The sequence below is a fragment of the Gymnodraco acuticeps genome, unplaced genomic scaffold (assembly GCF_902827175.1).
Source record: "Gymnodraco acuticeps unplaced genomic scaffold, fGymAcu1.1, whole genome shotgun sequence".
Lineage (NCBI taxonomy): Eukaryota > Metazoa > Chordata > Actinopteri > Perciformes > Bathydraconidae > Gymnodraco > Gymnodraco acuticeps.
The window spans coordinates 1457044-1482114 of NW_022990673.1; the positions used below are offsets into that span (position 1 = coordinate 1457044).

The 25071-nt window shown below is 43.1% G+C and overlaps 1 protein-coding gene across 1 annotated transcript in view; it reads left to right on the forward strand.

Moving 5' to 3' along the window:
• The window catches only part of dab1a (DAB adaptor protein 1a), a 209919-nt gene that overhangs the window by 100064 nt on the left and 84784 nt on the right, over positions 1-25071 (forward strand). The window contains exon 3 of the mRNA XM_034229817.1: positions 23162-23218. The gene's annotated coding sequence lies outside the window, so the exon portion shown is untranslated. The remainder of the gene's footprint in view (positions 1-23161; positions 23219-25071) is intronic.

Here is a 25071-nt window from a genome sequence, read left to right on the forward strand (position 1 = left end):
ATTGTGACTTTATTTGCTCGCTTGGCAATTAAGTAAATGTAGAGATGCCTTTGATGTAGAACATAAACAAATGTTTCTGCTTTGTTTGCACTGCATCTCATTTCAGTAACCCACTCTCTGACTTGTTAGTTCCCTTGACCGGCTTCTCCGGTGTGTGATGTGCACGACTGAAGCCGTCAGATAATCCTCACCCGGGTGCTCACATGTCTTTGATCATGGCGGCAGAGCTGCTCTGTCAACACAAAATCGGCATCTTTTAAGTTAAAATATGCCCATTCTCTACTTCTTTCTCAGCTCCTGCAGTCAGCCATGGGTGGTGTGTGTATGTGCACGCCTGTGAGTGTGTGTGTGTGAGTGGGAGATGATTGTAGTGTGACATCTGCTGCTGACTAAGTGTATTGAACTTCTGTTGATATGGACTCTTGGCTTGTCTAGACATTTCCTCCTACATCTGGGTGGAAAAGAGAGTGGGACAGAGACTTTGATGTTGAAGTCTACATAAAAATGGACAGGAGAATGTCGAGAAGCAAAACAAGACGAGGTGAATAAGAAGCATAAGGCACTTTCACACTGCTGTACTTTTCCCACAAAGGTTCATGTGAACTTAGTTCATGTGAACTCTTTAGTTCGCATGAACTAAGTACAGATCGCGTTCACACTGGAAAAAATCCCTGGGGGTGGATTAGGCAAATGAAGCCGCTGACGTCACTTGTTCTTCTTCTGCTTTGGGTTTACTGGCAGGCCGCAAACCACTTCACGGCGTATACTGCCGCCCAAAGTCCCCGGCCGGAAGTCCCCGGAGTTGGGGACTGGCTTCAGTAGAAGCTGCTGGGACTCCCAGCAGCTTCTACTGAAGCCTTCCGAGTAAATCGCCAGAACGCCGACACCTCCTCATCTCCACCGCTCCCATGTTTTATTTTGTGTTGCCATAAGTTAGTCTCTCTGCGTTTCTGCGCTGGGCTAATGCTAATGCTAATAATGCTAATGCGAGGATAATAAAATGGCGGCTTCACAAAACTTTTTGGGAGTTTTACGGGGCGTGGTTTGTAATCCTTCCAGCCAATCAGAAATATAGCTCTTTTCTCACAAAAGAGCCGCTCGAAAGTCCCTGCTCTCTAGCAGTGACTTTCGAGGGGGTAAAAAGGTTCACATTAACTAATTTTAGTACCGGCTCTTTTTGGTGTGAACGCGATAAAAGAGTTCACATGAACTAAGTTCACATGAACCTTTGTGGGAAAAGTACTGCAGTGTGAAAGCGCCTATAGATAGCATAACAAAATTAAATGTTAAAGTCATAAAAGTAGAAGAGGTTTATTGGACCAGATTTAGCTACTAGCTCATTTCCATCTGCGGAGGAGCAAAATAATTATCCTAAAATGTATTCCCGGGAGCCATGGCAAACTACACAATGGATGGATATGCAACAATATAAACATATGCATATTCATACAGGCAAGCACCGACTACAAACTGTCATACAGTCTCATAATCTGATATGTGGGTGCATGTATGAGTTTCCATGTGCAAGACAGTGTTTTGCTGCCGGGTTTCTGTGCGAATAGCGGGTTTGGGAATCACTTAACTTCTGTCACTAGCTGTTATGTCTCTTGCAGCCGGAGGGACAGAGGACGAGAGGGATAGCAACAGAGTGAGAGACCGAGAGGGAAGGAGAGAGGCAACCAGCTAGATGCACAGATATTACCTGAACTGAGAGGAAGGATCACAAAATCCTTCTTATTGTAGTTTTAAAATGTTGATCTTTTATTCTCCTACTGTCTCTTTTCTACACGCAAACATACGCTTAGTTCTCTTCGTCTGTGCTTCATTCTAGAAAAATGAGAGACATGCAACGTCTGGCCTTTTTAACCCAACACAGGAGCCCTGAGCATGGTTAAATATTCCTCTGCTCCTGCTCAGCCTCTTCAACGCAGTATCCATGTCATATTTTGAATGATCTGTAGCTTTTGACAAACATGTACATACTGTACCTCAATGGGTGCCCTACATGCCCAAATACACAAATGCACGGCCTCAGAAGCATACAAGGGCACCCATCTTTCTGTGGGGTCTGTGTCACCCAGCCCCCTTCCCCCCCCCACAGCAGTATGTCTCTACATCCTCCTCCTCTCATCCTGAAAGGTCAGGGCTCATCACTGTGTCGGATGGAGTTTATTCATCCTCCTCTCCCACCAACGTCATTCTCACCAAGTCGGCTGTCGGAGTGGCTGAATGTCGTGTCAAAATCACATCTCCAGGACTTTTGTGCATCTGAATGCTTCGCCTCTCGTGTCTCCCTCTGGATATGTCTCCTCTTTTCATTCCTTTATACATTAAATATATGCATGCATGCGAGCAGGCTTGGATTTCGTCATTGTTCATCTGCCTGTTTGTGTTTCTGATTTGCTTGCAGGTGAGAAGAAGAAAGCATGTGATGAGATTTCACTTAAATCCAGCCATTATCTTGACTCTTAGCTCAGCCTCTCTGGCTCTGCTGCGTATTATCTCATTGAGAACAGGAATTCCTTGATGCTGCCTGTGCAAATTGGTTTGCCAGACGGCGTACACATGAAGGAGAAACTGAGAGACGGAGAGGAATCAGTGGCAATTAACATCACCTCTTTACACAGGCTACTCAAAACCCTTTCACTCTAAGCATAAAAAAACACCCTCTTCTTCCTCTATCTCTTTGCTCTTGTGGGCTTTCCCACTCCTTTTTATATTCTCACCAAAATATCTTTGAATTCCCCTGTTGGAGTGGAGAAGTACAGAGCAATATGCTGAGCCTGTCTGCGCACACTCAGACGCTTGTTGGAGAATTGCTGGTGTCAGGATGCATTAAACAGGTCAGACTGAGAGCAGTGTGATGTGGGCTAATTTAAGGCATTAAACCAAACGAACATTAATGTTTTGCCAAATAGCCCAAAGCTACAGTCAAGACAGATCAGAAGTGGGGGCTGAGATCTCAAATTGAATCTCACTGTCTGATGTGTTACACTGAAAGCAGAAATATTACATGCCAGAAGATGCAGCTTGCCGTACTTGGCCCTTAATTACCCGTCTTGTAAAAACCTAGTTTGAAATGAATGGTTTGTGGTTGCTGGCAGCCATAATGGCCAACATTAATTCTTGTCTGCTTTGCTGTTGTGGTCCTCCAGCTCCTATTGTCCTTAAAGCGGAGGCTAATATGAGTGCAGTGTATTGGGCTTTCATTCCTGCTCTGCAGCCAATTAGAGCGACAGCAGCTCGTGTGTGTGGCCCAGTGGAGCATGACACTGGTTCTGTCTAAACCTGACCCAGCTCCTGCTCCCTCACCTCCCGCTGAAAACTGTGGGTCCATAGCGACCACTCGTTGCTGTTTGGGGCGGCAGCATCTGTGGGGAGATATGTCAAGTACCAGGGGTCCTGAGGGCCTCTGTGACCTACCATGCAGAAGATTTGTTCTGAGATTTTCAAGAAAGTTACATGGATTGGCACTGCATTTGTGTGTGTATGGTGCGGGGGCACAACATGGCTTTTCCATCAGCCAGGCAAAGTGCACTGATCAACCAATGTCAACAGCAACTAATACTGCAGGAGTTAGCCGAAATCCCCTCGCTTTTAGAGAGTGCAGAGAGTGAAAAATAATAAAAGAGAGAATGGCAGGTGAATAACATGCTACAGGTCTCGCAGTGATTGTGTCTGAAGAAAACATGGCAGAAGGAGAGAAACAGTGACAGAAAGAAAGAGGTGGCTTGAAGAGATTTAAAATGGCAGCACGAAGTGAGCAAATGGTAAACTGAAATACATTTAAGTCTGGTTTATTGATGCTGTGGATTTGAGGCAATAGCGGATGTGAGTTCCCTTTCAACCTGCGGCACCGCAGGATCACAGACCCAGACTCCCTGGGGAGCTACACTTCATCAAGCACACCACTCTGCTATGGATCGAAAAATAGAAAATGAAGGATTTTCTTTTTTTATCCCATGACAAAACAGCTTTTGGAAATAAATGTCTCTCTGTGTGTCTCATTCTTGTGGGAGTCGTATAGGTCAGCTACTTCAGAGAAAGTAGTCATGTTACTCTTGCTGTAATTTCGCCTTACATCAAACAGCTACCCATGGCCTTTGCACTAGATCCTGAATTATAAATGATAGCTTTTGACTAAATGTACATGAGTCCTAAATTACACTTTTCTCTCACACTAACAGTATAGTCTAACTTGTGCATGCACCACATTCATCGGTGTAAGCTGGCTGATAAAGAGATACAGGGAGTCCAGTCTGCAGCAGCGTATCCTGATTACAACTATGTGTGAACAGCCCGCACTGTGCTGCAGCTGTCAGAGAATATAGGGAATCCATGGGGGGAGCTCACACCCACCCTCAATTACAGGCTCGCACTGACAGCCAACCTCGCTGCTCATCAGCCAGCCAGCCAACCCACCCAGCCATCAGCCGAGCCTGACTCCCACTCGAGGCATCCCCTACCTACACGCTGAGCCTTCACCAGCCCCTCCACACTAGCTATCCTTTGCTATCATACGGCTGAAAAATGTATGTGTGCGTGTCCTCTGCAGCCAAAATGGCTTCACTCTTATCCTTGTGCTTCCTTTCATGAAAACTGTTTAAATGTGTCTAACTTGTGCACATGTGGTGCCTGGTGTGATTACTTGTGAATGTGCAAGCTGTCATCTATTAGCATGTGGCAACAGTCATGAGAAAAAGTCTGTGGCTTTAGGACCTTTTAAGACTACTGTAGGTGCCATAACGCTACACATCCCAGCTAGATCCAACTAGTACCCAGCCAAATGTAGCTCTCTGCAGTCCCTAACCCCACCTCCCTGACCCCTTAGGATCCATAGATTATCTTGTATGTGCTGAGCCCCTGGGGGTACCAGTAGGCGATAAGAGAGGGGGGGTTATTACACAGCATCAATAACACAGGTTAACACAGCCCCCTCTCTCAGCACTCCTCTGATGTCGTCCCTCACCTCCACCTGCGCCTCACCTTCTGCCGCTTGTCCGTCATTCGTCCTAATGTCCTCTGTCCACCTCAAAACTTTTCTCATGTCACTATTGCTGAAAAACATATAGCTGTATAAAACATATATGCAACCATCCAGTACATACTTATATGCTTTTCTTACAAGATTTTGAATATCATCTTGAATCTCACCCCAAGATAAGACCGTTTCTTTTTCCCAATTTTCTCTTCTCTCAGTTTTTGTTATATACCCTCTCTGTCTGTCACCATGCTCTATGTCTTCTGGTTCCCTGAAGCCCTAATCAAGGTTCTCAGATGAGTCTCACAGAGGCAGAAAGAAGAGAGCGCAGAGGCTCCCAGTATGTTCACTAATAGGGCAGAGGTTAGAGTCTGTCAGCTGTGGCCATAAAGACTCTGGTGCTGTGGCTCTGACAGCATATAGCTTCTTCGAAATAACCAGGAGACCCCAGGGCTAAAGCAGACGGCTCTGCACGGTCACAGGCTAACTGCTCGCTGCAACGCTGTTTGGACGCGTCAAGGGTCTCCAGATTAATCCAAAAATCAATTTTTTAGGGACATCACATATACAGGAGCCCACTTTTGTTATTTTTTTCTCCTCCCTGCAACTTATCCTTCCATCACTTCTTCCGTCTCCTCCCCCACTTGCTGTGACTTAAGCTCAGGCAATTTGAATATGTAGATGTGAGGTATGAATGATTAATTAGGGTAATGCAGAGGGATTCAGAGTGCTATACCTCTTCTATGCGGATATCGAATGACTACAGCTCATTTGCATAGATCATAACCTTATCCCACTAGTGTAAACTGAACACCAAGGTGCACACTCAAGTCAACTTTGAATAAATGCACGTGTCCAAAAAAAGGAACGATCGACACTGAACCATCAATAAAAATCTGACTGTCGGTACATGATACCTTGACAGTTTTGTTATTTCCAGTCTGCAAAACTATCCCCGGCCCAAATGTTCCAGTCACCGTGGGATTGTTGGGTGTTAGCTGATGTATTAGCCCAGCTTATAGCCTGACATGTTACATATACGTATGTTACACACACGGGGTCAGAGTGATCGATCATTTTCCAAGCTCTGACTGGTTTGATTTTTCCTTTTCTCTAATTGGGCACAGGAGACCTGCGGTGGAGGAAAGGGCCTGAGATATGATCACACTGCCCTTTTGGTGCGGCAAATAAACATTCAGCACATCCATCTGCAGCCTGGCACAGATTCATAATTACAGAAATCTACGACTGCACATGTGGTGTTTCTTATACTGAAAATCAGTTGGAGACGGCAAAAGAAAACACTATTTGTGATTGGAACAACTGTTTTATATAAAAAATAATTATCTCAGTAATAATTTTCCCATTAAGTCTTTCATCAAGCTCCATGGGAGGTTGGAGCGTTTTAATCATAAATAATAATGTTGATGTTAAATCTCGTCTGTCTGCCGCTGGAAACAGAACAATTGTCATTTAGTCAAAGACGAACCTTATGTTCGATGTCTAATTTCAGACCACAGGGAAAAACGTTCTGCTGAGAACTTGTGTGTGTGTGTGTGTGTGTGTGTGTGTGTGTGTGTGTGTGTGTGTGTGTGTGTGTGTGTGTGTGTGTGTGTGTGTGTGTGTGTGTGTGTCTCGCAAATGTACATACTTCCTCTCAGCAAACATTTCTCTGCACGTTATTTCTTTGACCAATCACACCTTGGCCGACTGGTTGCCATGACAGCCTTATAGCCTCTGCAGGGCTGTGGGGTGGGTGTATGTGTACATTTTTAAATGTTTTGTGTTTCTGCCATAAACACATTGCTGGATAAAAGTGGTAAGCTGCGATAAGGGTTCAGTTTAGTCTTGTGGATGTGCTGGTGTTCTTATCTGTGTGTCAGGTCACATGGCCTCGCTGTAAAGGGAAATATTCCCTGGAGAATTCCCCCGGTCTGATTAATAGCTCATTGGTGAAGAAGCAGCATAAAGAGTCTGTTAAAATCAGTGTCCAATCATTCTTTATACCTATATATATTATCATTAGATGGATTTTTAGGAGACATATTGCTAGGTCACCCCCCCCACACTTTACTGCCCTCTGGGTGTCTTTAGCTTATTGTGTCTTATTTCTGTGCACAAATGTGGCTTGTTATATGTTTATCTCTATATGCAGTGTATGTGTGTGTGATTGAATGTTATATAGCTGTTTGCCAGAGGCTTAGCAGGGGTGCAGAGGGGGAGACATATTTTCTTTTACCCTTTTTTTCACAAGGCCTCATAAATGTCAAAAATGCATTGAGATGATGATGCTTGTTTAGATGATTTAGATTCATCCCACAATCATTCCCAAAGACTGGATTTTCCCTGCTCCAATTTGCTTCACAAATGGACAAACTGGTGTAGATACAAGTGCTGAACACACACAGGCACACACACACACACACACACACACTCACACACACACACACACACACACACACACACACACACACACACACACACACACACACACACACACACACACACAGATAATGGATGTCAAAAAGAATTGTTTGGTTCTCTCCCCAAGGCGACGAATACTAAATCACACGTACACAAGCGGAGGAAAACGCACCCCCACACAAAAACACACACACATGCAGAAAGCTGAGGGTATGGATAGAATATGCAATGACTTCCAGGTCCGGTAAAGTGTTGCAAAGGAAAGGAGGAGTTCAATGAAACGTGGAGGTGTGGGCGCAGGGGCAGTCTGGGGCAATTAGTATTCATAAAAGACAAATGAATCCATAGCTGCGGCCTAATACCAATTACTTTTGATCACCTAATCAATTAGAGTTGGTTAGGGTTACTGTAGCTAAATAGAAAATTAAGTGCGACATTCACCATTGGCGTCGCGATGACTTCTCATCAGCCACCACATCGGACGTGTTCATTTCCTCATCAAGGTGGAGAATGGAAGGATGTTCACTGGTCGGAAACACACACTGCCAAGCACACACACAGTTATTACACAGGCCCTATTATTAAATAGATATTAAATATCCCTGTGGCCCTTAATCGACAAATAGCATCTGATTCTATCGAGCCGAGTATAAAGAAAGCGAAGCAAGGGAGGGGAGAAAGTGAATGGAGTCCTCGGTGGCAGAGAGAATATGCAGCAGTGAGAGACAGGGTAAATGAGTCATTCAGAACTGATTGATTGTATAAGAGAGAGTGAGAAGTGGAGAATGAGTGCAAAATAGGGGGAGATATAGAGAGGTTGAGACAGATAAAAAGGACCAACGATTCCAAGAGAGCGGGAGCGATTGGAAGTGAGGGGAAGAAAATGGAATGCAGAGATGTGATAGATGGATATCGAGAGAGAGATGGAGTAGCATTCGCCCCCTGAACCTTTGCTGTGTGGTTATTATGCTAACACTGCTCCGTGGGCTGCATGTCTGGGGTTACTGCACCTATTTCCATCACCAGCCCCTAACCTAGTTTAAATTCAGCCATCGCCTCAGGCTTATGGAAAAGGAATGGCGGGAATATCAGGTCAAGCCAGGGAGGGGAAAAGCCCGGTGGTTAGTATTCCCGAAGTGACGGAGGCAGAGAGGCAGGGGGGAGGTGGAGGGGAGAGGGTGTCTGATGGGGGGGGGGGGGGGGGGGGGGGGGGAGAAGATGTCTCAGGGATGATAATTTGACTTGGCTAAAACCAAACCATGGTGGTCTTCTGACAGTGCTGCATGCGGCTTTTAACATCCCTGTGTTCTACAAAATCAGTTGTATTCTTTGCCAGATACATTTGAAAGGAAATGTATTTTCTGCCTGGCATGTACACACTTTTGAGAAAAGGGTTTGAGTGCTGCGTTCCCTGTATTGTGGGTTCTAAGCTTCTAAATTGCTTGGCAAATGTAGTTTTTTCTTTAATGTTGTCAACATGTCCCATCATCTGGTTCAAGTCAATATCACATTTTGAAAATCTCAAAATTACAGTTTTTGGATGGATCTCCATGGAAATGTGTTTCAGACATTCATGTTCCTCTCACGATGAATTATAATCACTAAGGTGATCCCCTGATCCTTATGTCCTCATAAGGTCAAAACTATAAGCTTGTCCAATACTTTAGATTTAAATACATGCAAAACCAATTCAAATATGCATCAGCTGTACTTTTTGTAATGCTAATTAGCAAATGTTGGCATTCTCAAGAATTTGGCAAACATTAAACTGCTTAATGCTATGCCTAACATTCTGTACATGCATGATCATGTTAGCATTCATCTTAAATCACTGCTATGGTAAGTGCAGATTCAAAGAGCTGCTATAACATGCTGTGGACTCCTGCTCTCCTTCAATATTTAACCAAGGCCGCTACCTTTCTGCAAGCATGCATGTATGTATATGAATTCCAATGTAGCCATGTGTGAGAACCTAGTGTGTTTGAGGACAGCTGATGAATGTATGCAAAGAGGTGACGACAGAGCCCTCTCCAGCTGGCTCTCCATCACTTCCATACAGTAATATATGGATCGGATCACACTACATGTGTCACACCCAGACAGCCATGTGAATTCTTCTTCATTGCTGCAGACTCATTTCTCTCTGCCCCGCATGTCTTGCCCTCTCTCATGTGTCTCTCTCCACTTCCTCCTCCCCATCCCCTCCGTGTCTCTGAGGCCAATGGCCGAGACAGGCTCACACGATGCAGTATTGATGTGGACGGTTAGTTAGCTCTTCCTCCACATATACTCCTTCCTGTCTAATTAGTGTCGAAGGAGAGGAGCCTGTCACAGTGTGTGTAAGAGGTGTGTGTACATGTGTGTCCTAGCCTCTGCTCTCTTATCTCAAAGCTCTCATTAACCAGACTTTGTTTTCTTTAGCTTCATTAGCATTCCCATGACAGCGGCTGTTACCTCAATGCGGGGCTAAATGCTAGGCTAAATGTTAGCTAAAAGAAGTCAGTCTGCCCCTTTTCATTAACATTAGCCTGTTTACATTGTCTAAGTGTTTGTAAGTGCAGTGACAGATTGCCTTAATCGCCCCGTGGCAGTGGGACTACATACCGAGTGTTTTTCAGCCTTTCTGCTTTAGAAAAGTGAGAGACAAATCATCTCACCTGCAGAATGTGTGTCTCCTGCTTTCAACGTTGGGTGAGTCTGTGCACATGAGGAGTCCTGGCTACTCTATTAACATGAAGGCAGCATCTGCACAGACATATTTCCTCCAGGTTCGGGGTCTCCTTGCAGTCCCTGATATCACTTTCTGGCTCGAATGCAGAGAAAACCATGTAAATAGGAACAAGCAGTGAAAGCATCAGAAGGGTGATTTCACTGCTGCAAAGTCAGACGTGGGGGAGGTGGAAGCAGAAGACTGGTGAAAATGGAAAATGGATGAGTCTGGCGTGGGGGGTTGGGATGGAAGGGGATGTAGGAGGTTGTTTTAGTGGTCCCAGTATATGTACCTCATTATGATGAGGTCTTCTCTGGGGAGCCTGTGGAGAATCAGGGGATATATGTAAAGGAGTCCAGGCTGTTACAGGAGATCACCTTTGCTTAGGTGGCGCAGGGTGCAACTCCCATCCATCTGTAATGATCACCATGGGTACCGTGGAGAAGCGAGATGAGGGGCCAAAAAGGTTTTAGCAGAACCCACCATAGTCCCAGAGGAGGGGGTTAGAGCCCCTCCGCATTTCCTCCATCCATTTTAACCTACTCACATGCACCACCATCGGAATGATAAACAGTACAGCACATGACACGTGGGTCCTTATCCCCAAACCACTAACAAAGCTCCATAATGGTGGTTTAAGTTGTTTTTAACCAGCATTAAAAACATAGCCACATAGCATCATGGTTTTTATGTCATTGTTTTGTTATTGTCTCTCTTCTGATAGATGATGTCGCAAGGTCAGTGTGAGAGGTGGAGAAAGTCTGAGTTGAGTATTTTGTCTCACACAACTCCCAGCAAGAACCTGTCTTGCAAAGTTTTATTTTTAAACATTGAGACACTTCTTATAAGATGTTGCCATAACTATGATAAAGCCAAAAGAAGTGAGGCCTCTCAAGCTGTACAACAGATACAAAGCAGATTAGTCTTTAATTTCCCCATGTACCTTTTGAGCAAATTCTCAGTAAAGGCTGATTTGAACAGAAATGTGAGACTGTTTCTGCAAAAATGTTTTTAAATGTAAAGGTTATAGCAAACCTTGAGGTTTATGAATTACCAGTAGAGTGTAGAATACATAAATGAGACTGCACTGGTCATATTCTGGGTGAGAAATTCCTTTAAAAGTAACATGTGAAATAATGATGACCCAAAGCACTGCACTGGTAGATTTACATTTATTTCAAATCAAATTCATTAATTCACCATACGCTGTCTGACATTGTAAGATCTCCACCTCCCGTATTCAGAAGATGTTTAAATGGATCCCTCCCACGTGCACATGTCATCTATTTGGTTGGATATGATTAATGACTTCACAGTGTGATTAATCACAGTATTTGTTCATGTTACATGCAGGAAGAGCACATGACAGTGTGCAGTGGTGTATCCCAAATCATACCAGCAATCATTTTCTCATGTGTAGGGATCACATTTTCTGCCTGGTTGCCCTTTGTTTTTATATTTGTCACTGCAGCTCTCGTTTTTTCCCACAATGCAATATCTCGTTGTTATGAATGAACACTATCTGAATCACAGTTACATTTCAACATTACTGAATGTATGAATACCTCAGAATCAAAAAGTCAGGGCTCTGTTTCATATCACTACTCGTACCAAAGCTACTGTTGTTGAAGACTGAGGATCCTTCAGCAGACAGTAGACTCAATCATCCATGATGTAATGCAGCCACAAGACATGTATTTTGAGTATTTTGTCCCTATCTCTGTCTCCTGTCAGATGTATATTATTCAGGGAAAGGATTGGCGAGACAGATGTGAGTAATTATGAGGAAGGCTGTCATACCTTTTATCCTCCTCTTCCTCTCTACACCCCCTCCCCTCTCTCTTCATCACTCCCCTTTCTTTAAACTTCCCACTAACCCTGTCTATCAGCGGCCCGGTGCTTACATATCCTTGCAGAAGCTGAAGTGGTCATTATTCACAGCTTAGTAATGCCTGGCTGTTTGCTGTGAAATAGCTCACAGCTCAGAAATGCAATTAGCCCAGCGATTAGCATAGCTATTTCACATGTTAACCCGTCAAATGTACAGGCACCTCTCTCAGAACCCCTACAGTGAGGCCTGACAGTACACTCAATGAAAGGATATGCATTTCCATCAAACACTCTGAGGTGGAGATATAGCACAGGGAATATTGTGTGGTAGATAGACGTGAGAAAACAAAGATAAGACCTGCATTTTCCTTTCCTCTTTTTTTTTTCCTTCCCCCTTCCATCTCAGCATCATGCAATGTTTATCTCGGTATCAGTTTGGCCTTTTTGTCCACAATGCGTCCCCAAGGATCCATTCACTAAATGGGAAACCCCTCACTCTGATGGATTTACACACACGTGCACACGGGGCACAAAGTGGCAATATAATAATGTTATTTCAACAGCATGGCCAGTGACCCCTCTAAAGAGGACCGCAACTGTGGCTGTATACACATAACCTTAATAATTCACTCACACACTGCGCTCCGACACACACACAAAAGGAAATGTTTAAATAATTTACAGGGAGAGACGTCTAGCCCCTAGCATGAATAAGTAAGAGGCAGTCCACTGGCCAATTGCGTCCCTCTCACGACTCCTCTCTGACCGTGTGCACACAGTTCAATCATCTCATGAATATTGCATATTGCTTACTATGATAGTCTCACTAATTCTGTATTCCATTTTGTTTTCATTTAACTTCTACTTAGGTGGGGTGTATACATTTGGGTATTAAGAGACAGATTCGAGATTTTTCACATGCATTTGAGCCATGGAAATGTGAGGAGATGCAGATGTTTAATTCATCGTTGCTGTAATTGGATATCATTAACCTACAGCGTACAGCTCTCATCTTCTGATTTCATTTATCCTTCAGACTGAGTGCTTGTTCCTTCCCCATCTACTTCCTCTTGGTATTGTGGCTGTAAAGAACTCTTTGCCAACTGTAACAAGTCCCAGTTTGGCTATTCTCCTTCTATGATTCAATTCCCCACACACACACACACACACGCACGCACGCACGCACGCACACACACACACACACACACACACACACACACACACACACACACACACACACACACACACACACACACACACACACACACACACACACACACCACACACACACACACACACACACACACCACACACACACACACACACACACACACACACACACACACACACACACACACCACACACACACACACGACCACTAGGGGTGTTTGCAAATGGATTTTATTTCTCCATTTCATCTGTTTGTGTAACTTTTAAACATCCTCTCTTAGGTTTTGTGCAGTGTCACATTTCTTCTAGTAATCTTCTTGCGAAACCTCTCAAGGCATTTATTGTTACAACTGAAGGAATTTAGCGGAAACCGGTTCAGTTTGTTAGGGAATAATGCATTTCATTGATATGGCGCTTTTCTACGTACTCAAAGTAGCTTTATGAAACACTTCACAAAACAAAGAAAGATGCAATGTAATCATTTGGAAACATTAGAAGAAAAGTACAGAACAGAGTAGGGCTGCTCGATTATGGCAAAAATCATACAGTAATCTCGATTATTTGGGTCAATAATTGATATCACGATTATTAAAAACGACTATCCATTTACTTGGAAAACATCCATTTATTAAAAAAGAAAATTTGAAGAGTATGTTTTTAACAGTTGATTACCATGAACGTTAAGTATAATTCAACTGAAAAACCAATACAAAATAAATAAATCGTTTTATTTCGATTATGTTGTTTTCATAATCGTTGCAAGCCAAAATCGTAATTGCGATTAAAATATGACTAATTGAGCAGCCCTAACAGAGAGAGTTATGAACTGGCAGAGTAATCATTTGAGGGAAGGGGTTTAACAGGAAAAGGCAAGTCCGAAAAGAATAGGACATTAACCTAACTGAAATATGATTGACTAATCTAATGTCCTAATGATTCCTAATGGAGTACCAAATTGGGGAAACAGCATCAGTGGAAATCTGAGAAAATGCTATTATTGTGGATTTGAGAAAAATAATCAATCCTTAATGATAAAAACTATAACCTTTTATGTAGCAGCGTACTGTAGCACAGATCTTAAGGTAATAAACCAAAAATATGACGAATCAAAGGGGATACATTTTTTCAAACCAAACTACATCTTAACAAAAACCAGAACAAAGACTAAATGCATGACTCTGATACATGGATTTGAAAAAGGAATTAAGACTTTATATGGATAATAAACAGTGCAGATTTGTGGGTGAGGAGTATTGACCAAGCACTCTTCTGATGAGCGTTCAATGAGAAACAGAATAAGATCAATTAAATTACTGTCGGTAGTTGTGCAGTTACCTTGATTTGGTAATGTGATGGTCAATACTTGCACATAAAGGATTTGATTTTAGGCAACATTGAAGGAGAGGCGTCAGACTTCAATCTCTCTCAAATCATAACATAAGATATTACTCACACTGTACTGCTGCGAAATGACGGATTTAAAAACTTCACATTGGTTGTTACTATAAATGATCATAACCTCTATTATAATTGAAATACTCAAACTAATAAAGAAATCAAACAAGCAATATTCTATTACTGAATTGCTTTCATTAAATATCCCGCAGAGATTCTATAACTTGGGTATCAATATATTGATGTTTTTCTCCCTACATAAACGTTTGCTCTTTAATTAGATTGAACATTCCCATATGTAATCTTAATTTGAAAGTACGCGCAGGAGACATTTTGCACTCACACAACACATGAAATAGTAACTCTAAATCAGAAAACAATTACAATAGTGTATAGTCAATGTAACTCCAGGTTCCTGTGCTCCTGATACAGAGGTTATACAGACGGTCTGCCTACACATGAGGGGGGTCTCAGGACATACAGCTCACTACAGGGAAAGGGTTGTATTGGCTGCTCAGTGTAGAAGATATCCTGGGTCCATGTGCTGGTCTGTCTGCTGCTTGTTTCTTCTCCAAATGCCTTTAAGATGGAGATGTAGTCGTTATTTGACCAATTTTGGCACTTTTGATTATGTTTCAGTACACAATGGTAGATCTCCTGTTCACTTCCTGTTTTAGGCGTTAATCACGTTTACAGTGAGAACATATCAGATTCCTACTATGAGGGAAAAACTCCTGTGTTTTAGGGATAGTTGTTTAATAATAAAACAAAGCCTGAAAGACCAAATAACTGGGCTAACAAAATCGTACAAACAAGAAACACTCTTTCAGGTTTTTTTTAGGTCTTTCACTTAATAGGTGCAAATTAATTGATGCTACCTTTCTCCCCTCCTCTACTCGTTCACTTGTCCCCCATCCTGACCTTTCAGCCTCTGTTTGCAGAGCCTGGTAATGTCTGGCACTTTAATGGTCAGCAGGGCAACATTGTTTAGATCATAACAGTTAGTCCAGACTGAGGAAGAGGGAACAGGAGGATCAACAGAGAACATTTGTCTGTATTCTTACATGCACTCCTTTCTCTCTCAGCAGGGGATTCTTGTCATCTTTGTAGTAATTACAAATATCAGTCAAACCAGTGATGCACAGGCTTTAGGAGCCAGGCCTTGGCTCTTTCTATTGCAGAAGCTTTGGGAGCTGCTAGGAGGAAATTCTAGGATAACTGTGAGTGTAGAAAGGGTCTGCCGAGGGGATCTCAGTATGTATGCATGATATGTAAAGCAAGAAAACTATTGAGAGACACATGGAGGCAAAAGGTTTGAAGAGAGAAAGTGAGAAGCTAAGAGAGAGTCAGAGCTAAATGGAGAAAAAAAGGGAAATGGCGTAAAACGCTGAGCGCAGGGTGCAGCATGTCGGCGGGTATCAGGGGGAGAATTTGGTGGCCGGGAGCCAGTATGAGTGAGATGAGGGGAGGCGAGTCTGCAGAGCCAATAAATTACGGGGCTTCAAGCCCCACTTTACATTAATGGAATGTGCAGCGCTGCTCCCTCCAGTCTGCTGCTGAGATTAAAGAGTAGGGAAATGGCTGTGGACAGGCTCTCTGTGTGATACGGGCCTTCCGAAACCCAAACAGTCGCCCTGTGGTGCATGGAGGTCCAGTCCGAGCACTTCAGTGAACAACACATACAAACAAAACCCCGTAAGGTGTGTTCGCCTTGTGATCACGAGCTGTAGGGTCTGTGCTGCCGTGCTGTTTTTAGGAGCATCAGCAATAATAGTACAACATCCTGCAGTTGGTTGTTTATGTGAAACACTGTACAGATCAGTTTCTGGGAAAGTCAACCTGACACAGTGCGGTACTCTGAAGATTTCTTACAGATGATGTGGGATAAAGTGTGTGAGTATGAGAGAATGGCTGAAGCATATCCACCTAAACCCTGCTCTCTTTCACAGCCCCTAAACCCATTACCCCACTATTCATCTCTCAATTGAACTGTGCCACCGCGGTTCCTCCGCCCGCCTGGTGGTTTTAGACTTGCTGGATTGAATCTGATGCATCTGGGAAGATTCAATTAAAATGCCGGCGAGCGATGAGAAGTAGTTAAGAAAGCTTTCTTAACTACTTCTCATCGCTCGCATGTCTCCTGCCAGTGTTTTAAAGTGATTACACACAATTATTTCAATTAGATGTCAGGAAGTAGTGCCATCACCATCAGACAGTAATCAGGTTGTGGTGGAGCAGTGGGAGACAGCAAGCGACAGCTCCTCTGATTCTCTTTCATTAAAGATGGAGAACATCGCAGAGCATTTCACTTTGCTTTTTTCCATCTATTTTTCACCATTTGCCATACAGAGAAAGACACATTTGCAAGCTGTTCTTATCTATGCTAATGAATGAAATCCTTTTCTGGATCTCTTTCTGAGAGACGGATAAATATAAGGGATTGAGTGCAACACAAAATAAGTGCAGGCCTTCTGGAGTGTCCTGAACAGTCATGTTACAGTCAAATAGAGCAGGGAGAGAGAGGGAGATTATACAGACCTTCTGGCTATTATTTACAGTGCCAGCATTTATTATTCTTTCTGAATGAAGTCCTGTTGTTTCATTGAGAATTGTTTACGTAATTGTTGTTCATTGTTGCTGGTATAAAGAGTGGCACACATTTCCCCTTTTCAGCTATTATTCTTTAAACAATACTTTTTTCTCTATTTGTTTCTTTGTTTCTCTCATCTTCAAAAGGTCATGTCATTGAGACCTCTTTTTTAAAATGGTATACCTCAGGAATGGGGGAATCTTCTTCAAATGTTGCTCAAACTTCCTCTTGGACTCTTTTATAGACTGATTCAATTTGGGTGGTAAAAGATAAAGGTCACTGATCTCACAAAACATGTTTTTTGGTAAAAACTCAATAATTCATAATGCTTATTACAATTAGGTAATCCATTTGGATGGACATTAGTAGCGGCATACAACCTTAAGGCCTTAATTCTAGTTTGAAAACCATCCTTCTCTTCTCTTCCATGTAATACAAAGGCAGTTACAGTTAATGATAGGGCAAAATGGAACTTGCATATCAAACAACAGAAAACAAAGGCTCCATGTTCTCCCATGGTGATCAGCGGGAGTTCATGAGTTGAGCTGCTTGTGATGGGTGTGTGTGTTTCTTCTGGAGCTCCAGCACACTGTCCTTGAGGAGCAGAATGTGCTATAGGAGCTCCCATGGGACTGAGGTATGGTGTGAGAGCCAGTGCAGGGCTGTGTTGAGATAACAGAGGCTTTGCGGGAGGAGACACACACAGCATAATGAACAACCCACCGCCCACTGCAGCACAGGATGCACACACAAACACCCCACATACAGACGTAGAAACACATGTGCCCTCAGAAAATACATGTTATTTTATAATCCCAGCTTCCCCTTGTTGTGTTATTTTCACACAACATATTAATCAACAATACATGCACACATGGAAGGGCACACACACTGTTATGAGGCCGCCCAGCCCTCTGCAGCACATGCTTGGTTGCTTTGCCGAGGCCACGCTGACTGCATGTCTTACAGCGGCATCAGTATGCTACGAGCATGGTCCTGTGTCTACACCACTCTACTCTCCCCCCCTTACTCCACCTCTCCTTTATGCCTTCCTCTCAGTTCTCTGCTTCACCTCCATCACTCTCTCCAGCCTGACTTGGCTCTGTTACCCCCTTTATTCCCAAGCTCTCCTTCTTTCAGTGTAAAACACAGCTGGATCTGGGCTAGTTAAAACTGCAGAGCTTTGTGTGTTATCTAACTTTTTCCAGAATCCTCACCTTGTGTTCGGCTCAGGTTTTCCTCCTTTACTTTCTAACATTCCTCTTCTTTCTCCACTTTTCTCTCCATGCTACCCTCCTTCAACACATCTTTGCTTCACTGCTGGCAGTGTTTTTGGGTCCAAGTGGGGAACAGCCTGCTAGGATAATTATACCGTAAGGATCCAGGATTATTGGCTAATGTTGTTTCTTCTACTTCTCTCTGTTGTAATATAACCAGGGGACGGGCCCATTAATTGCCCTGCTGATGACTGTCATCACAGACACCCCTCTATGTCCGACACACAGAGGGATGGTGTGTGTGTGTGGTGTGTGTGTGTGTGTGTGTGTGTGTGTGTGTGTGTGTGTGTGTGTGTGTGTGTGTGTGGTGTGTGTGTGTGTGTGTGTGTGTGTGTGTGTGTGTGTGATGTGTGTGTGTGTGTGTGTGTGGTGTGTGTGTGTGTGTGTGTGTGTGTGTGTGTGTGTATATGTGTATGTGTGTGTGTGTGTGTGTGTGTGTGTGTGTGTGTGTGTGTGAGTCTCAGCGGGTGTCTGATGGGAGGGTGCTCAAGTGTGGAGGACTCATCATGGGTTATTAGGAGCATGCAGGGGGGCCATCAAGCGTGAGAGATAGAGATGAAGAGAGAGAAAGAAGGCGATTGTTAAGAGAGGATCGTTCCTAAAGCGAAGTAGTGCTGCTCCTAAATTGTGACTTTAAAAGAGACTCATTGAGTTTCTCTGTTCCTCTTCTCTCGCTCCTTAATATGCTTTTTGGTTAACCATCAATTGATCTTTTTGACCGAGACGTTTAATTTCACGCAAGAAGATTTCCATGAGGCTAAATTATAAAGTTCAAGCAAAGGCCAAGATGTCTTGACTTATTGCCCCTGGTCAGGTAAAGCTCTTTAAAATGCAGGATCCTACACATCCCACAATGCAAATCTACAGCACCTTTTTTCCCACCATTCTTGCAGGTTTATTAATTTGCTGCGTAAGACTGCTGACTCCATTCTGACATCCTTTCTCAGATATTGCAAACCTCTTAGTACACAACTGTTTCCCCTGACTCAGCAGATTCCACCCATGACTAGTACATTTCCTGTGATGACTTGACACAATGATGGAGTGTTCCTTTAAACTAATATATTTACCGTCGTAGAAACATTTGTGGGATGAATGAGTGGTATAATGTGGCATTTAGTGACAGGCTTCAGACCATTACACTCTAACAAACGCACTCACACACATTTAGTATACATACATGCAGAACACACACGGGACTCTCCCATTGGCTAATGTTAGTATCCTGCGCAGCATCTTCACAGCAAGGCAGCTAAGGATAACAGATAAGAATCTAGACAGCCTTGTACGGCATGATTAATTCATTTAATATTCTGCTTGCCCAGAATGAATGTGCAGTTAATATTTAATATTCCTATGCTTTTTCACATGATTGCAACGTGATTATGAGAGGGACACATAGTGGGGGTGTGAGGTTTGGGAGGGGAGAGAGAGGACAAGAGAGAGAGGCGGTGTGAACGAGAGGGTGAAATCACAAGTTTTCTAAATTGCGTTGTTAATACGGTTTGTGCTTACCAGTAATGCTAATGTGACGCTTAAGTAATTGGAATTGAAAACAAAATGAGATAGAAAGAGACAATTAAAGAGAGAGAAGGGACATCTAGGGGGGAGAGAGAGAGACAGCCACAGCATTACCATATGTATTTATGTGTGGGGGTGAAGTGTTTGTTGTTGTGCATCTAAGGAATAAACACAGTGCACCTCTAGCGTTGTTTTCATGCAGTATGGAACGCAAATACATTTGTTCACTTATGAAACACAACAATGAGTAACTGCATAGTATTTGCATATATACAGTGGGGCAAAAAAGTATTTAGTCAGCCACCAATTGTGCAAGTTCTCCCACTTAAAAAGATGAGGCCTGTAATTTTCATCCTAAGTACACTTCAACTATGAGAGACAGAATGGGGGGAAAGAATCCAGGAAATCACATTGTAGGATTTTTAATGAATTAATTGGTAAATTCCTCGGTAAAATAAGTATTTGGTCACCTACAAACAAACAAGATTTCTGGCTCTCACAGACCTGTAACTTCTTCTTTAAGAGCCTCCTCTGTCCTCCACTTGTTAACTGTATTAATGGCACTTGTTTGAACTCGTTATCAGTATAAAAGACACCTCAAACACACTCCAAACTCCACTATGGCCAAGACCAAAGAGCTGTCAAAGGACACCAGAAACAAAATTGTAGACCTGCACCAGGCTGGGAAGACTGAATCTGCAATAGGTAAGCAGCTTGGTGTGAAGAAATCAACTGTGGGAGCAATTATTAGAAAATGGAAGACATACAAGACCACTGATAATCTCCCTCGATCTGGGGCTCCACGCAAGATCTCACCCCGTGGGGTCAAAATGATCACAAGAACGGTGAGCAAAAATCCCAGAACCACACGCGGGGACCGAGTCAATGACCTGCAGAGAGCTGGGACCAAAGTAACAAAGGCTACCATCAGTAACACACTACGCCGCCAGGGACTCAAATCCTGCAGTGCCAGACGTGTCCCCCTGCGTAAGCCAGTACATGTCCAGGCCCGTCTGAAGTTTGCTAGAGAGCATTTAGATGATCCAGAAGAGGATTGGGAGAATGTCATATGGTCAGATGAAACCAAAATAGAACTTGTTGGTAAAAACTCAACTAGACGTGTTTGGAGGACAAAGAATGCTGAGTTGCATCCAAAGAACACCATACCTACTGTGAAACATGGGGGTGGAAACATCATGCTTTGGGGCTGTTTTTCTGCAAAGGGACCAGGACGACTGATCCGTGTAAAGGAAAAGAATGAATGGGGCCATGTATCGTGAGATTTTGAGTGACAACCTCCTTCCATCAGCAAGGGCATTGAAGATGAAACGTGGCTGGGTCTTTCAGCATGACAATGATCCCAAACACACCGCCCGGGCAACGAAGGAGTGGCTTCGTAAGAAGCATTTCAAGGTCCTGGAGTGGCCTAGCCAGTCTCCAGATCTCAACCCCATAGAAAATCTTTGGAGGGAGTTGAAAGTCCGTGTTGCCCAGCGACAGCCCCAAAACATCACTGCTCTAGAGGAGATCTGCATGGAGGAATGGGCCAAAATACCAGCAACAGTGTGTGAAAACCTTGTGAAGACTTACAGAAAACGTTTAACCTCTGTCATTGCCAACAAAGGGTATATAACAAAGTATTGAGATGAACTTTTGTTATTGACCAAATACTTATTTTCCACCATAATTTGCAAATAAATTCTTTAAAAATCAGACAATGTGATTTTCTGGATTTTTTTTCTCATTCTGTCTCTCATAGTTGAGGTATACCTAGGATGAAAATTACAGGCCTCATCTTTTTAAGTGGGAGAACTTGCACAATTGGTGGCTGACTAAATACTTTTTTTCCCCACTGTATATATATATATATATTACACTCTTCCCTCTAGATACAGGCGGCATGAAGGAAACTATTATATTTCAACAATGAGAAAGAATAGAGAGAAAATCAGAGAGAGGACAAGCAGATTTCATTATGATGAAAGAAACAACCCTTAAAAATGTTTTTATTGTTCATAATTGGAGCCTTTAATAATAATCCTCCTGTAGGGTCCTGGTGTTCACACACACACACACACACACACACACACACACACACACACACACACACACACACACACACACACACACACACACACACACACACACACACACACACAGGCACTTTGCTGCCTCCCTTCGAAAGCAAATATGTTGAAATTCTGCTTATCTGAAAAAGTGGTGCAAGACAGATTTTTGTGTTCATGAACAGTAAAGTTTGTCTTATCCTATAGGAGGCTTGCAGTTCAACTGAATCTTAAACCTCCCAAATCTCCAAGAAAGCTTTTCTTTTGGTTTGAAGTAAAGGTTCTAGTTCATTCATTATTTTTGATATTTCTAGTCAAAATCCACACCATGTCTTCAAATGACATCAAATCTATGTTTATTTAATTGGCGGCAGAGAAGCATGATCTGCACCGCAGACAGCATCATGTTGCAGTATTGTCATTTCAATATGAAGTAAGTCATGGGGCTGCTGGAGACGTTAATTAGAGGCCAGGCCAGTCATCTCCACCCTCTGACCCATTTCCTGCCCTCCCATCTCCCCCTTATCTGTCATTCACAGTCCCCCCACTGCTAATGAGCTTATTCTGAGCCATACACTATGTCTGCAGCTATACTTTTTTCTTTGTACAGTGAAGCTGGGCTTTTTGCTCCACAAGAAACAGGGAGATGGCTGTTCGTTCCCACCATGTCTCCAATTAGATGCCCCTCTATTCATCCTTGTGTCATTTCTCCCTCGTCTCTCTATCCTCTGCTTTCTCTTGTCTGCTCATGTTGGAAGAAGGTTGTAAAACAGGCTGCCTTATCCAAATGGAGACAAGCCCCGAGGTCACCGTAGTTTTGTCACATTAGCCTCTTTAGTGTGTGTGTGTGTGTGTGTGTGTGTGTGTGTGTGTGTGTGTGTGTGTGTGTTTTTGAAGCTGAGTGTGACATTAGCCTTGGCAGTCACACAGGTAATGATCTCATCTCCCCGCTGGTGACTAGAGGCACACAGAGAGAATTATACACACACACACACACACACACACACACACACACACACACACACACACACACACACACACACCACACACCCTGAGAGGGAAAGATGTGGAGCAGAGATTGGTATTGTAATGGTACTCTAATGGGCAACCTGACAAGTGCATTTTCTTAATGATATGTCCCCCCTCTCCCCCAACTCTCTCCTCCCCCTTCCCGCTCTCCTCAACTCTCTCCTCCAGGTGCACTTTCTGTCTTTGAGGAGCAGTGATATGGACACCAGGTGTGGTGACGTCCAGGTATGTCATTTAGTTCTCATAGTGTGTAATATCATTTTGAATTATGCTGCCCTGTCATCACACTATCCGTTTTTCCTGTTCCACCTTTTGTTCAGCTGCCGTTAAACCAAATGTATGGCTGTGTCAAAATCACTAACCCATTACCTACAGTATGAAGTGCAATATATTACCCTCTGTCATTTTATTTGACTGTCTAATGGGGATATCTACCATATACTAGTGCCCTCAGAAATCCTCACAATTCAATGAAAATAAAGAAGTCTCTATGCTCATCAAAGGAACAGAGATTCAAACAGAAACTTACCTTAGATAAACATCAGTCATCTTCACACATTAACTTAATCACACAAGAACCTTAACATGAACGAGTAAAAACATTGCCAAAAACAAACCAGGGGGTGCTGAGGCAACACAAAGCAACAACAAATGAGCCCTGCAAACCCCGCTGTGGTGTTAAACCGGTAGAAAATGAATGAACCAACAAAGGTACAGTTTGCAAAAATCATGATCAGACCTTGCTTTTATAAATCAATTACGCATTGTACAATAACATCATATCTTAAACATTTTTGATTTGGTATTGTGTTGGGAGACGGCCACAGGCCTACAACTTCATCTGATATGTTTTCAACTCCAAACCCTCTATTAGATTCAACATTTGTTGGCTTTTAATCCTGCAGCCAATCCACCATGCTATCATATCTGATGCGGGTTTCTTTGTTGGCTCTGAGCAGCCTCTCCACCCCACAGACACCCCACAGACACACTGTGATGCTCTTATATTCCTGGCTCTCTATTTTTCTATTTATACCCACTGAGATGAGCAATGAGCCCCAGGCAGCCCTCACTCACCAGCCCAAGCTCAAATAGACACACACACTGACACAGAAACACACGTTCCCTCTCAAACATGCTGTGATTTAAGGCTGAGGTGGAGGTGAGAGGGTTTCATCGACAGTGTGTCTGACCATATGAACTAATGTAATGTGGTTAGCTGTATTGTCTAGCCTCAGAGGGAGCTCAGAAGTCTGGAGGTCCTGCTGTGTCCTTGTTTTCAGCCTTATATTTGGGCATTCTGCCGCATAGCCTCAAAGGAAACATAAAGTCTAGAAAACCAACATAATGTGTTTTTCCTGTTATATTGCTTATCCTAGGTTTGTAAACATAAAATGTAATAAACAAGAGGGTCAAACAAGTCTCGGCAGAGTCATTGAGACACCCCCTAAAAAGCAACACTGTGACAGTAAGTGGGGTGCATTTATGAGGCTTTAGCAGTTATCAAAGAAAAGGTAGTCTTTTTGGAATAAGAAAGCCTAAGTAAGTGTTATATGAATCCATAGTGACACTTGACTTTTTCTTGATCATTGCCAAAGAGGCAGCATGAGCGAGAGAGAGTGTAGGTCAATGCCAATAACTGTTTTGAAGGGGATTTTTAAGCTTGAATTAATTCAAGCAATCAAAAAACAATTAGCAGTGAGCCATTAACCTGCTGTTTGCCTGCGACCTCAACTAAAAGGTGAATTTATCACATGAAATACACGCCCCCTACTCATACACCTACACACATCTAGACATACAGGCCAGCACACACAGAGGGAGAGAAAGAGAGCGGGATTACTACTGTGAAACTAAAGCAGTTAAAAATGAATGAAGAAAACTTCCATGAGAAACATCGTCTTGCATTATTAACAATATTGAGAATACTCTGAAAGTGTGTCAGCTTGACGTGTTCTACCTCCTGTGCCCTCTTTTCCCTCCTCTCCTCCTTTCAGTGATACCGTCACCCTCCTCTCCTCACACCCAAAATAAATGCTCACACACACATACCATGTATACATCACTTCAGGGGACAT